Raw genomic sequence first — 13,482 nt, 5'->3', positions numbered from 1 at the left:
GACAACTCTATAGTACTCCTTCGACAGATGCCCAGTAGAAGCTAGCGCTGCCTGGGGCTGATGGAGCTTCCTGGGAACCGAGCCCGGTGTCTGCTGCCCTGGCTGGGTCACGACCCAGGACCTGCTTGGGCTTGGCCATCCGCGGGCTGGTGTGTGCACGCGAACGTGCGGGAGGATCGGTGTGTGTGCACGCGCCCCGACCGGTGTGTGTGTGTGTGTGTGTGTGTGTGTGTGTGTGTGTGCGCGCGCGCGCGTCCGTCCTTCCGCGCGAGCACCTCGCCCACCCCGCCTCCTCCCGCTGGGAGGATAATTAAAGCGCCAAACGGCGGAGCTGGCCGGCAGTGTTCCCGGGGGCGCATTTCATCGGGGCTGATTAATGAGGCCGGGGAGTTAATGAGGAGAAAGCTAAACGGAGGGAGCTGAGCAGCGGAAGCCATCTCCGAGGCCCCGGAGGGGGCCCTCCGAAGGCATCTCCCGCCCTCTCTTTTCAGGAGAGGCTTATCGCAAGCCACATGGTGCCCCTGGCTCCATTCACCGCCTCCGGCCGGGAGAGGAGGGGTCGCTGCCGGCGCACGCTGGCCACAGTGGGGGACTCGCTTCTCCTTCCTCCGCGTGTGCCTAACCTGGCTAAACGGAAAAAGAACCTGCCCTTGCCAACCACAACACAACAAAGGACCCCAGAAGATCGACCGCCCCTTTTCTTTTCACCTTGAGGAACGTTTGGGTAGGAGTCCCAGACCACCTGCAGATTCCATTCCCACCTGGAATTAAAAATCAGCTCTGTCGTTATCAACTGAGTAACCTTAAACAAATTCCTGGTAATCTGAGCCTCAGTCTCTGCATCTGTAAAATTGGGTCATACTCCTTATTACCCCCTTCAAACTGGCTAACCCTGATTGAGAACCTAGTATATGCCAGACCCTAAGCAGGTGGGATGTGTAATCTCTTTTAAAAATTTTTTCTAATGTTTATTTATTACTGAGAGACAGAGAGACACAGAGCGTGAGCAGGGGAGGCGTAGAGAGAGGGGGAGACACAGAATCTGAAGCAGGCTTCAGGCTCTGAGCTGTCAGCACAGAGCCCAATGCGGGACTCGAACTCACGAACTGTGAGATCATGACCTGAGCCGAAATCTTGGTTGCCCAAGCAACTGAGCCACCCAGGCGCCCCTGTAATCTCTTTTATTGTCCCCAGCAACTCTAGGAAGTAGGCTGTTGTTATCATCTGTATTCCATAGATAAGGACATTGAGGCAGGGAATGGGACATAACCTACCTGAGGTCACCTAGCTACCTGCTTGGGATGACCCAGCTACGAAGGCCTGTGTAGTAAACCCACAGTGGGACTCTAGAACCTGTGTCCTTAAGCATTAAGCAACGGTGCTAGGTCATGAGGTGGTTACAAGAATCACACGAAAAGGACTTTGTGAACTGTAAAATGCTAAGCAAACCTGAGAAGAAGCCACCATTATTAATATGGACAATACTTTCTTTCATTCTTGGGGCGCCCGGGTGGCTCAGTTGCCTTCTACTTGGGCTCAGGTCATGATCTTGCAGTTCACCAGTTTGAGCCCTGGATGGGGCTCTGTGGTGACAGCTCAGAGCCTGGAGCCTGCTTCCCGTTCTGTGTGTGTGTGTCTCTCTCTGCCCCTCCACACACACCCCCTCTCAAAAATAAACAAACATTAAAAATAATTAAAAATAATAAATAGTTGTTCTTTCATTCCCAGTTTTGAACCTGGGGTAGAGAGGAGGCAATGAGGGATGGAGATCCTGAACAGAGAGGACAGGCAGTGTGATGGCCTCTCCATCAGTCTGTGGCCTTGTGTCCTAACCATGCTGATAGAGAAGAACAGAAAATGGTCTCTGCATGAGCCCCCTGTACCTACCCCTCCGGGCACATACTTCTATGGTCAGACTACAGACACCCCAAGTGTCCTCTGTGCCCCCACAAGTGGCATACGAGCAGTAGCCAGTAGCCTCAGTTTTAAAGGCTGGAGTGTGGTACAATGAGGCTGGACTCAGAAGAACCATGTTACAGTATGACTTTGCCATGGACCATCCGTGTGAACCTGAGTGAGTTGCTTGAGGACGCCGAGCCTGCCAGTTGGGAATGATAACGGCCATATACCTATTTCATGGGACTGATGTAAAAGGACAGGCGCGAAGCTTTCCATTTAAAAGCTTTTGTAACTTGATGTGCTCTGTATCTGGAAATGGCTGGAAGGAGAGTCCAGGTCACTTCCCCCTGGGGTGTGCCAGGCGGGTCTAGCAATGGGCAACAGCGCCTGAGCTCCCTGATGAACATACCTCCCTTACCCCAGTAATCTGACTTTGGGATCTGCAACTCCATATTGATTTCTTCCAGTCAAGAGTGGTGTGAGACCAGAAGCCAACCAGCTCCAACAAAGTCTTGGTGAGCTTGAAATGAGCCAGTTTCCTCTGGATGAGTTTCTTTTGCAGAATCACGGAAATGGAGGCTGCCCAGGCCAACGAAAACCAAATCTGTCTGCCCTGTCTTGTCAGACACCTCCACCTTCCCCACCAACTGGACACTGAAGCCCCCAGCCCTCGCTAATGTTCCACACCACCCCCCTCACTGTGGGAGCTGGCCAGCACTGGCAAAAGGGGAGCATCAGTAATTTTCTCCAAAGGAGCTTGTGCCTAGAGAAACCAATATTTAACATCCCCATTTACATTGAAAGCGTGATTCTGATTATGAGATGGTAATGAGGGGATTAGCCAGAGAGAGCCCCCCTGCCTGCCGCCCCCTCCCATTCTTCTCTCCTTCACCCTGCTCCTGGGCTTACTCCTGGAGGAGGAGGTGTGGGGGGAGGGTGCGGGCACTCCCACTGGGAGAGCATCAGAGATGCCAGAGCAGGGCAGGGGTCCTCCAAGACCCCATCTGAGGACCCCTTATTCATGTCTGGAATCAATTAGCCTTAGAAGAGGTGATGGGTGAGATGTGAGACACCTGACTCTGAGGGCCCTTCCTTTCATTCTTTTCCCTAGACTCTGCTGAGACCCTCTACTCTCTGGTTCTGTTCCATATTTCAGATGGGGGAACTTCTTAGGTCACGCTTTCCCTCTGAGGTAGAGGAGTGAAGTACAAAAGTCTGTTGGGAGAACTTTTGCTTGGTTCCTGGCTTCTCTGACTTCATCCCAAACCCAGCCTCCTCCCCTAAATCCCCTGCCTCTCTGGACGGCATCCTTGTTGTCCTTGTCCCAGACCCTGCCTTTTAACCAGGCAGCAGTTTATCTCTGGCTCTTCTTGTGGGGTGAGGGGTGGGGGAAGGAGAGAACCCAAGGGGGTCACCCATCCTGAGGCCCCGTTTGTTGGTGGACAATTGCGCTCAGACAGGATAATTCAGTGTGTGATTGTGGTCACGCCCCCCCTTTTGTGCCCCTTTCAGAGCCAATCTCCCAGGCCCAGATGGGTTAATCCATAATGCAGACGAGCAAGTAATTGGCTGTCAGCCCAGCCCCCTGCACCCCCTCCCCTATTAGTGCCACTGCCCTAATGAAGCCCAGCTTGGAGAGCCCCCTTCTCAATGAGGCGCCAGCCCCAACCCAGCCAGGCACACATGTGTCTCTGCTCCTCTGCCTGAAGCCTGGCTCCCTTTAGGGACCCCCAGCCCAGCCTCCCCGGGGTGACCCAGCTGCCAGGGCTGCAGCGGCCCCGGGGGGAGGCTGTGATGGATGGGAGGGAGTTAGTTAATAGAGCCCAAAACACATGGGCCCTGTCCCCACACCGACCCTCCCCCCTCACACACACACTTTTACAGCTTCCTCTGACAGCAGCCCTAGCCTTTTGAAATAGTCCCATAGAATATTTCCTCACTCCCCTCTCCAACCTAAGCGGTGCCAAAATAGGGCCCAAAAGGGGGCCATGAAGCTGCTTCTTTGGACACTGGCCCAAGTCATTGCTGTTCACACTATCCCCAACCTCTGCCAATCTAGGTCTTCTTGTGGGTTTTGGGCAGAGATGGCTCATGGCAATGTTAAAAAGGGGAACTTGGCTCTCAGTCTCCAGTGTCTCAACTGTTATTGAAATCATAACAAGAGATTTCTTTTCCTTTGATTCTTGGATTCCATCTCTGTTCCTTGATCCCATTTCTCTTCCGAACCACTTCCTGACCAATACTTCAGCTAGAGACAAAGCTAGGTCTGTAGCAGATATCCACAGAAAAGAGCTGTTCTCTTTGTTGGAGATGCCTCATCATGGACTAGGCTTCCCTGCCAGCCTTTAAGCTCCCTGTCTCTGGAAGGATTCAAGCCAAGGCTGGATAAGGTCTGTTTGAAATGTCATAGAGGGACGTTTGGGGAGGATATTTGCAAAGGGACCTACCACTCTTGGATTCCTTGCATTTATGTCCTATTCCCTCATCTCTGTTCGCTCCTTTCCCCCATGAAGAGAGTGTTGGCTTTGCTGGGCCTTTTTCCAAACCAGTGAAGGAAAGTTGAGATTGGCTGCTGCCTGGGTTGGGCTGCTCCTACATTCATGCCCACTGAAGCAGGGGCTTTATGTCCTGAGGAGAGTCCTGGACCCATAACCTCCCTGTCTTCCTTCCTCTACTTAACACTTTAAAAATGATAATTTTAGGGGCACCTGGGTAGCTCAGTCAGTAGGCGTCTGACTTTGGCTCAGGTCACAATCTCATGGCTTGTGGGTTTGAGCCCCACATAGGACTCTGTGCTGACAACTCAGAGCCTGGAGCCTACTTCAGATTCTGTGTCTCCTTCTCTCTGCCCCTCCCCTGCTTGCGCTCTGTCTCTCTTTCCTTCAAAAATAAATAAACATTAATTGTTTTTTAAAAATTATACTTTTATATTGTCCACTATTAATTAACAAAATATTGTTAAATGGAGAAAAGATGGAAACATTGTAGATATTCCCTCACACCTAACCAAATATTGCTTATATTTCAGTTTATTTTTCTTTCTATTTTTAAAAATGTTTATTTATTTATTTTGGGGGGGGAGAGAGAGAGAGAGAGAGAACAAGCACAAGTGGGGGAGGGGCAGAGAGAGGGAGACACAGAATCCGAAGCAGGCTGCAGGCTCCAAAGCCGTCAGCACAGAGTCTGACACGGGGTCCAAACCCATGAACCACGAGTCCATGACCTGAACCGAAGTCAGGATGCTCAACTGATTGAGCCACCCAGGCACCCCTCTTTCCATTTTTATATGCATATAGGAAATCATTCAGCACGATGAAAATATTTGCTAAATGTCTTCTGTGGGTCAAGCAGAATGCTTGTAATTTTTCTACTCCGATCATAACTCCAGATCTGTTCCTATATTTCCTTCTCCTCTTCTTATGCCAGGGTTATTACCCTAGAATAGGTAAACCTTCTCATCGTAGAATATTTGAGAATTCTCACATTGAGAGATAGGGGTCTCAGGGCCTATCAAGGCTGGAGCCAGTGAGGAGCTCCAAAGTCTCAGTGGGCAATCCCTTTATGATTAAGATCATGGAGAGGAAAGTAAGGCACCCATACTGATAAGTGCAGGGCTCAGGGGTGGAGGCAGGTGACCCTGAGAAAAGTCTAGCCCCATTTCTGATTAGATGAAGGAACAACACTGAGCGGTGAAATATCATTCAGAGGTTGCTTCTAGGAAATGTTGAATATTTATGAGCTATGCAATCAGGACCTAGGAGGTAAGGCTTTAAAAATAAACAGGCAGCAAGATGGGAGTAGAGAAAATGGAAGGGGAGAGGACATGGCAGAGAAGCCATGGGAAAAGAAGAAGGGCACATGAAAGGAAAGGAAGGAAGGAAGGAAGGAAGGAAGGAAGGGAGGGAGGGAGGGAGGGAGGGAGGAAGGAAGGTTCCCATTACTGGTCAGAATAGTGACTTCTCTGCTGCTCTTAAAATCTAGGTGATTCTCTACTCATCGTGGAGATGGGGAATGAGGTCACAGTGAAGCTGGACTTTCCTTGGTCAGACTGTGCTTCTTTGTGGGACCCACAGAGATCTCGTCGTCATCTTCATTCCAAGGAACTGAGCTCCAGGATATGTCATAAAAAGAAGCCCCTTATGGTATAGAAAACCAAAGATCCATGTAGAACAGTGGATGGAGGGACTCCAGGATAGAGGGCTCTCTGCAAATACAGGAGATAGTTATGGTATTCAAGGTAAATATAAACAAATCTATGAATACACACACAAGCAACCAAAGTAACACAGGGAATAAAGACTTAGTAGTGTAAAGTGGAAAACCGTTCACATATATTTAATGCAAAAGCATTTCCTTCTGAATGTAAATCCTTAGAGACAAGGAAACAGTCATCTTTAATTGAAAAATGGGATATCCTCTGTTGGATGTGGAGGAATTGAAGATCTTAATTAGTCTCTTCCTTTGTGAATTTGATACTCATGGAGAGAGAGAGAGAGAGAGAGAGAGAGAGAGAGAGAGAGAGAGAAACAGAGTCCATTTCTGGGTTCCCTGAAGCTGTAAAAGTGTCAGAATTACAGAAATGAGCAAATACAAAAAGCAGCAGGATTATAATGGTAGGTACCAGGGACTAGGGCATTTAGGAACAAAAAACAGAATGGAAGGAAAAGATATGAATGTCTTAGTTGATTATACTCAACAACACGAGTGTGAAGTTATTCTGTTACTAGAATTACACATAAGCATAGAATGTTGGACGAGGAAGTGGGGGTGTCTTCCTTCTGATATCCTCAGATGCAGGTCTTTTGCAGAGTTGTGATATACTAAGCACACAGCTGTAGCTTTAGCCTGAGTTAAGCCAAGTAACTTTGGGCAACTTAATCACTCTGTGCCTCAATCTCTCCATATGTAAAACGAGTGTAATAACAGTACCCGTTCATAGAGTTTTAGGAGAATTACATGAATAAAGCACTTAGAACAGCCCTGGTGAGAGTAAGCTTGCAATCAATGTTATCCATTGTGGGGCGCCTGGGTGGCTCAGTCGATTAGTGTCAGACTTCGGCTCGGGTCATGATCCCATAGCTCATGGGTTCAAGCCTTGTGTCGGGCTCTGTGCTGACAGCTCAGAGCCTGGAGCCTGCTTCAAATTCTGTGTCCCCATCTCTCTCTGTCCCTTCCCTGCTCGTGCTCTGTCTCCCTCTCTCAAAACTAAATAAACATTAAAAAAAAATAAATGTTATTGTAATTCATGTTTTCCTTAACATTAAATGAACACTGACTATATGCTACCCATTAAGTTAGGCACCAGCGGTGCAAAGATAAGATATAGTCCCTATTCTTTAAGGAGAACTTGGAGCTTATGGGGGAAGATAGACATGTAAGCAAATAATTAAAACATCGTATGTTAAGTTATACAGTAGGGGAATAAACCAAGTGGTCTGGGGAAACACTGTAGTCTATGTGGGAGAGTCAGGGAAGGCTCCATTAACCAGGTGACTAAAGCTGGATTGCCAGGAGAAAAGGAATCCAGCAGGTGGAGATGGAGAGGAAAGGGCATTTCAGGAAGAGGTGATGGGAAACACCACCCTTTACAGAAATAAGGTAGCTTGGTGGTGGGATATAGATGGCCAGGAGGGAGGAGGAAAGACAGATAGCATCCAGACTATGGCCATAATGGTGTGCCACGTATATGGGATCTACCCCATAGGAACTGAGGAGCCATTATAATTCTCGAGTGAGCGACATGATCAGTTTTGAACATTAGAGCTAAGTATGTAGCTCGGTACTTGGTAGGTGCTTACTAAATGGGGGTTGAACAACCATAGGACAACTCCCCTAAGCAGCAGTGTGGAGAATGGACTCTCACTGGGAGAGTAGATGCAGGGAGTTCGTTTGCAATTGTCAGAACGAAAGATAGTGAGGCCATGGCACTGGAGATGGGCAGGAGGTACAGAACTGATGAAATGCCTCTCAAAAACTCACGGCAGTGGCATGCTCACCTTGGGTTTCAGAGGTTTTTTTTAAAGTTTATTAATTTTGAGACAGAGAGAGAGAGAGAGAGAGAGAGAGAGAGAGAGAGAATGAATCCCAAGCAGGCTCTTCACTGTCAGTGTGGAATCCCTGACATGGGGCTTGAACTGACAAACCGTGAAATCATGACCTGAGCTGAAATTGAGTCAGATGCTTAATGGACTGAGCCACCCAAGCATTCTGGGGTTCAGAGTTTAAGGGGGATATGAAGAAGTTAGAAAGAGTTCAAAAGAAAGATCCTGAATTGGGGCGCCTGGGTGGCTCAGTCAGTTGAGCGGACTTTGGCTCAGGTCATGATCTCACGGCTCATGTGGCTTGTGTGGCTTGTGGGTTCAAATCCTGACTCGGGCTCTATGCTGACAGCTCAGAACCTGGAGCCTGCTTTGGGTTCTGTGTCTCCCTCTCTCTCCGCCCCTGCCCCACTCACACTCTGTCTTTCTCCCTCAAAATTAAGCAAATGTTAAAAAAATATATATTTAAAAGAAAGATCCTGTATACAATTGAAACACAACAATAATAAACATTGGAATAAACAAACAAGGAGTGTTCAAGATCTACATGATGAAAACTTTTCAAGTTACTAAAGGACATAAAAATGAGGTGGCTTTTTTCCTCCGCAGACCTGTACCACTGGTCCTAGAGGGGGATAAACATACTCCTTGCTCTTCATTGTCGAATCTGAACCATTCACCCACCCTCCTCCCTAAAAAACTCTCCAAGTTTGACTCTAATGTCATAAGACTCACCCACCATCTCAGGACCACCCACTACCTCCTCCTGGGCATACCACCTTGTTGCTTGTGGGGTTTAGCTCCCAGTTTACTGTCCCTCATTAGCTCTTCCCTTGCTCTAATTCTTGATGGTTTTAATAGCCACTTAGATGATCCATCCAGTACCTTTGCAGCTCAGTCTCTTGATCTCTCCTACCACAATCTTGTTGTCTGCTCTACCCTAGCCATTAATTCCTGTGGTCATACCCTGGTGGACCTTGTCATAACCAATAAACGAATAATCTTAATTAGCCATAATCTTAATTTCAAGCATTCTCATTTTTAATCAGCATCTCCTATTTTTTCCTGTTCACTTCTTCTGATATTCCAATTCCCACAAACCTTAGACCCCATCAACATAATCCTTTGATCAATTTTTCCCATTGATTTCAACTCCTTTTCACTATCACTTTTTTGGTTTATCAACTCATGGCTCTACTTCACTTTTTTAAAATTTTATTTTAGGGAGGGAGTGTGCACACACGTGCAAGCAGGGAAGAAGGGCAGGAGGAGAGAGAGAGAGAGAGAGAAGAGAGAGAGAGAGAATCTTAAGCAGGCTCCAAACTCAGCATGGGGCCTTGATTCAGGACTTGATCCCATGACCCTGGGACCATGACCTGAGCTGATATCAAGAGTCAGACCCTCAACTGACTGAGCTACCCAGGCACCCCTCTATTTTCCTTTTTCCTCAGCATAAATTCCCATCATCAATCATCATGATTGGTTTCTTGCATACATTCTCAACTTCCCCCATGACTCTCACTTCTATAAGCTTGTTTGGCTAATGCACAAATTTGGTCAAATCCAACTCTCTACCTCTTCTGTACCTGCACCCAAGCACCTGAATGGACCTGGAAAAAAAATACAAAATCATGCACAGTTGTCTCACTTTTAATTCATGATTACTAACCTCAAGCAGTCCTCTACTGCTGTCTAGCAGTTATATTGTATTTCCTCAGTCGTTAAGTCTTCTGCTTTCCCACACAACTCTCATACACTCTCATCTCTTCTCAAACTGTCCACACCTCTTTCCCTATCTTCATTCTTAGCTGATAACTTTGCTTCCCATTTCATGGGCAATTGAGAAACCATCAGAAGAGAGCTCCCACTGGCTCCAACCACACCTTACCACCTATTTGTATGTGTCCACACACCCTACCCTTTGTCTGTTACTGTGGATGAACGATGTTACTAACTACTTGAACCTGTTTACTTATGGACTAGACTTCATCCTCTCTCCTATTTGAGGACATTGCTCCAGGAGCTCTCCCTCTTTACATCATGGATTTCCTTTCCCTATTAGGTAATTTCAGTCAAATTTATATCTTTGTAAAGATATTTCTTATCCCACTTTTTTCCAGCCATCTCCATATGAATCTTCTCATTTCAGCAAAACTAATTTCTTTCCTTGCATTTACTCTTGAATCCACTCCAATTAGATTTTGTCTCCACCAACCCACCAAAACTGCTTTTCACATGGCCAACAGTGGCCTCCACGTTACTAAATCCAGTGGTTCATCTTTGTCTCCATCCTAATTGATCTTACCCCACTTAGTGTTGATCCCTCCTCTGTCCCCTGGGTTCCCCTTTCTTTTTTTAAAAAAATTTTTAAATGTTTTTACTTATTTTTAAGGCAGAGAGAGACAGAGCATGAGCAGGGGAGGGGCAGAGAAAGGGAGACACAGAATCCAAAGCAGGCTGCAGGCTCCGAGCTGTCACCACAGAGCCCGACGTGGGGCTTGAACTCACGGACTGTGAGATCATGACCTGAGCCGAAGTCGGACGCTTAACCAACTGAGCCACCCAGGCGCCCCTGGGTTCCCCTTTCTTAACTTGCGTTCCAGGACATCACATTCTCCCAGATTCCTTCTTAGGTCTCTGGTCCCTTTTTAGTTTTCTTTTCACTTCATCCTCAACTCCCTAAATTCTAAATGTTAGAGTACCCAAAGGCCCAGTCCTTGGACTTGTCCATGTTTTTTCTACCTCCTCTAATGATCTCATCTTGTTCTGTGGCTTCATATACTATTTGTATGATGAGGACTCTCAAATTCATATCCCTAGCCTAGACTGTTCCTCTGAACTTCCAGACTAGGTCATCCATCCAACTGCCCATGTGATGACACCACCAAGATTTTGAACATGCATCTCAAACTTAACAGGAAATTAGGTTTCCTGAGATTTCCTGAGAAATTTCCTGAGATTATGCATTGAATCTGAGTTTCCCCAACCTCAGTAAAATCTTGCCAGCTCTAATTTCAAAATACATCCAGAATCTGGCTATTGTTCATCACGACTGGTCCTAATCACCATCATCACTTGACTGTGTTATTGCAAAAGCATTCTGTTTTGTTTTCCCTTCTCTACCTTTGCCCATCTTCAGTGTATTCCTACCATAGTAGCCAGAGAAATCCTGTTTAAAATAAGCCAGATTACGTTACTCCTCTGCTCAAAAGCTTTCCTGAGTGACTTTGGGCAGTTTACTTAAGTAAAATTACATACTATCCTTTCTTAGGCCCAGTTTCCTAATCTGAAAATTTGAGAGAACAGTACCTACCTCATAAATTTCCTGCGAAAATTGCACAAGAATATGCTTTCAGAATGCTCAGGCCAGATTTCTTGTCTTATCTTTCTCACACTGGTAGCCCTCACATCCAAACATCTGGCGCATAGTAGGTGCCTGGTGAACATCTGCTGGGTGGTTGAAGGAATAGAATCACTCGATAAACATTAGCTATTATTTGCCCCCACAACTTCACTTCTGAGAATTTACCCTACAGATATGCATGCGTGAAAAGATACATGTATGTTTATTTGTCGATTTGCTTATTTATAAAAAGAAGAAACCATCCAAATTTCCATAAATAGGGGACTGATTACAATTGAATGATAAATCACACGATGGAATATTAGGCAGTCATTGAAGTAAAAAAGATGGAGACGCATATAGTGACATGAAACAATGCCCTAAAAATATTGATAAGTTTAAAATAGCAAGCTGTGAAACAGTACAAATAGTATGATGATAATTGTGCTTTAAAAAAGATAGAGATATGCTTTTTAGAAGTCTGGAAAGATACACAAGAAACCTTCAATAGCTACCCCAGGCAAATGGGTCTATAGGATGAAGAACGACTTAAGAGTGGTGGGGACTTTGACCATCCATCTGATACTCTCTTATTCTGCTTGGGTATTTTTGCATGTGCACGTATGTATCATACCTATAATAACAAAACTATTTTTAAAACTAGCAAAATAGGGCCCCTAGGAGAGCATCAGGAACAGTAGAGGGGGAAAGGGAGAAAGAAAAACAGGAAAAGAAGGCACATTGTGTTGAATAATATCCTCCCAAATTGATATCCACCCAGAACTTCAGAATGTGAGCTTATTTGGAATTAGGATCTTTGAAGAGATAATTAAGAGGAGGTCATGCTGTACTGATGTGGGCTCTAATCCAATGACTGCTGTCCTTATAACACACACACACACACACACACAGAAGAATGCCATATGAAAATGGAAGCGGGGATTGGAGTGATGCTGTAAAAGCCAAGGACTGCCAGCACCCACCAGAGGCTGGAAGAGGCAAGGAAGGATTCCCCCTAAAGCCTTCAGACAGGGCATAGCCCTGCTGACCCACTGGCTTCAGACTTCTAGCCTCCAGAACTGTGAGAGAATAAATTTCTGCTGTGTGAGGCCACTAGTTTGTGGTACTTCATAACAGCAGGCCTCAGAAATAATATAAGAAGGGGAGTAGGGTGGAGGCAGCCAGGCAGAGAAGGCTAGTGGGCTCTGAGGGCGCAGTTGTGAGGACTAGGCGTTAATCAGATGTAATCACTAAACCACTATTTACGGAGTGCTTGCTCCATACCAAGTTTTATAAAAGGAACTGAGAAAGCTCTTTCTCCCTCAGTCATTGTTGTTCCGTTTGGACTGAGGTGTGGATATTTCTGCCCAGTTGCCTCCAGATTTCCAGACTTGCTGGAGTGTGTTGCAAAGTGTCTCCCTGCACGCTCCTCCACTGGAGCCCTGGGGGGAAAGGGTACCCTTGGGCAGGGGGCCCTGGCTTATTATCTCAGCAGCTACAGGGATCGAGCCAACAAACTCTGGCTCCTGCCGGGGGCAGGCTCCTGCCGGGGGCAGGCTCCTGCTGTCTGCTTTCCAGCTGGGTGTCTGCTCTTTGCTCTCTGATCCCCCCTACTGTTTGGCCCTCTGGCCCCTGCTGGCTGGGTCACTGCCCCCTGGCATCCTCACTCTGAAGCCTGCGACCCTGCTGGGCCATTCGCAGGCATAGCCTAGTAGGGGTGGAGGACAGATGTTAGTTCCTTGCCCCTCCCCAAAACACACACATATGCTCAATGTGTACCAGTGCTCTGGGAAGAGGTCCAGGCAGAGAGAGTAATGGAGGAGAGGAGCTGCAGGCTCTAGGGGGATGTAAATGGACTGGGCGATATGTATGTGTGGGTGTGTGGGTGGGTGTGTGCACATGCGAACGTACTGGGGAGACAGACAGTGGCAGTAATCTGTGTGGATTGGGGGGAGGTTTGTCCTCAGACTGCCCTCCTGGGCAATTACGTGCCAGCAGCTTCATCTACTACCAGCTGGCATGCAGGCTTTGGACCACCAAGAAGCCTCCTATACAGCCCCCAGCTCGGTCACTGAAAATTCCCAGCCACATTCTCTGGCCTCTGTGCTGGCCCTAGGCCAAGCAAGTTGGCCTGGGGTAACTACTCTCTCCCTCAACACACACACACACACACACACACACACACACACACACACACACACA

The 13,482-nt window shown here is 47.1% G+C and overlaps 1 long non-coding RNA gene across 2 annotated transcripts in view; it reads left to right on the top strand.

Moving 5' to 3' along the window:
• LOC125939598 (uncharacterized) overlaps nt 1-6,879 on the top strand; it is a 34,538-nt gene extending 27,659 nt beyond the window's left edge. For both annotated transcript variants that reach the window (XR_007463105.1, XR_007463106.1), the window contains exon 3: nt 5,881-6,879. This is a non-coding gene — a long non-coding RNA (uncharacterized LOC125939598). The remainder of the gene's footprint in view (nt 1-5,880) is intronic.
• Nucleotides 6,880-13,482: the final 6,603 nt, after the last annotated feature.

This window comes from Panthera uncia, chromosome D1 (genome assembly GCF_023721935.1).
Source record: "Panthera uncia isolate 11264 chromosome D1, Puncia_PCG_1.0, whole genome shotgun sequence".
Taxonomy (NCBI): domain Eukaryota; kingdom Metazoa; phylum Chordata; class Mammalia; order Carnivora; family Felidae; genus Panthera; species Panthera uncia.
The sequence above is the reverse complement of the archived record's forward strand: the minus strand, read 5'-3'. Positions and strand labels throughout refer to the sequence as shown.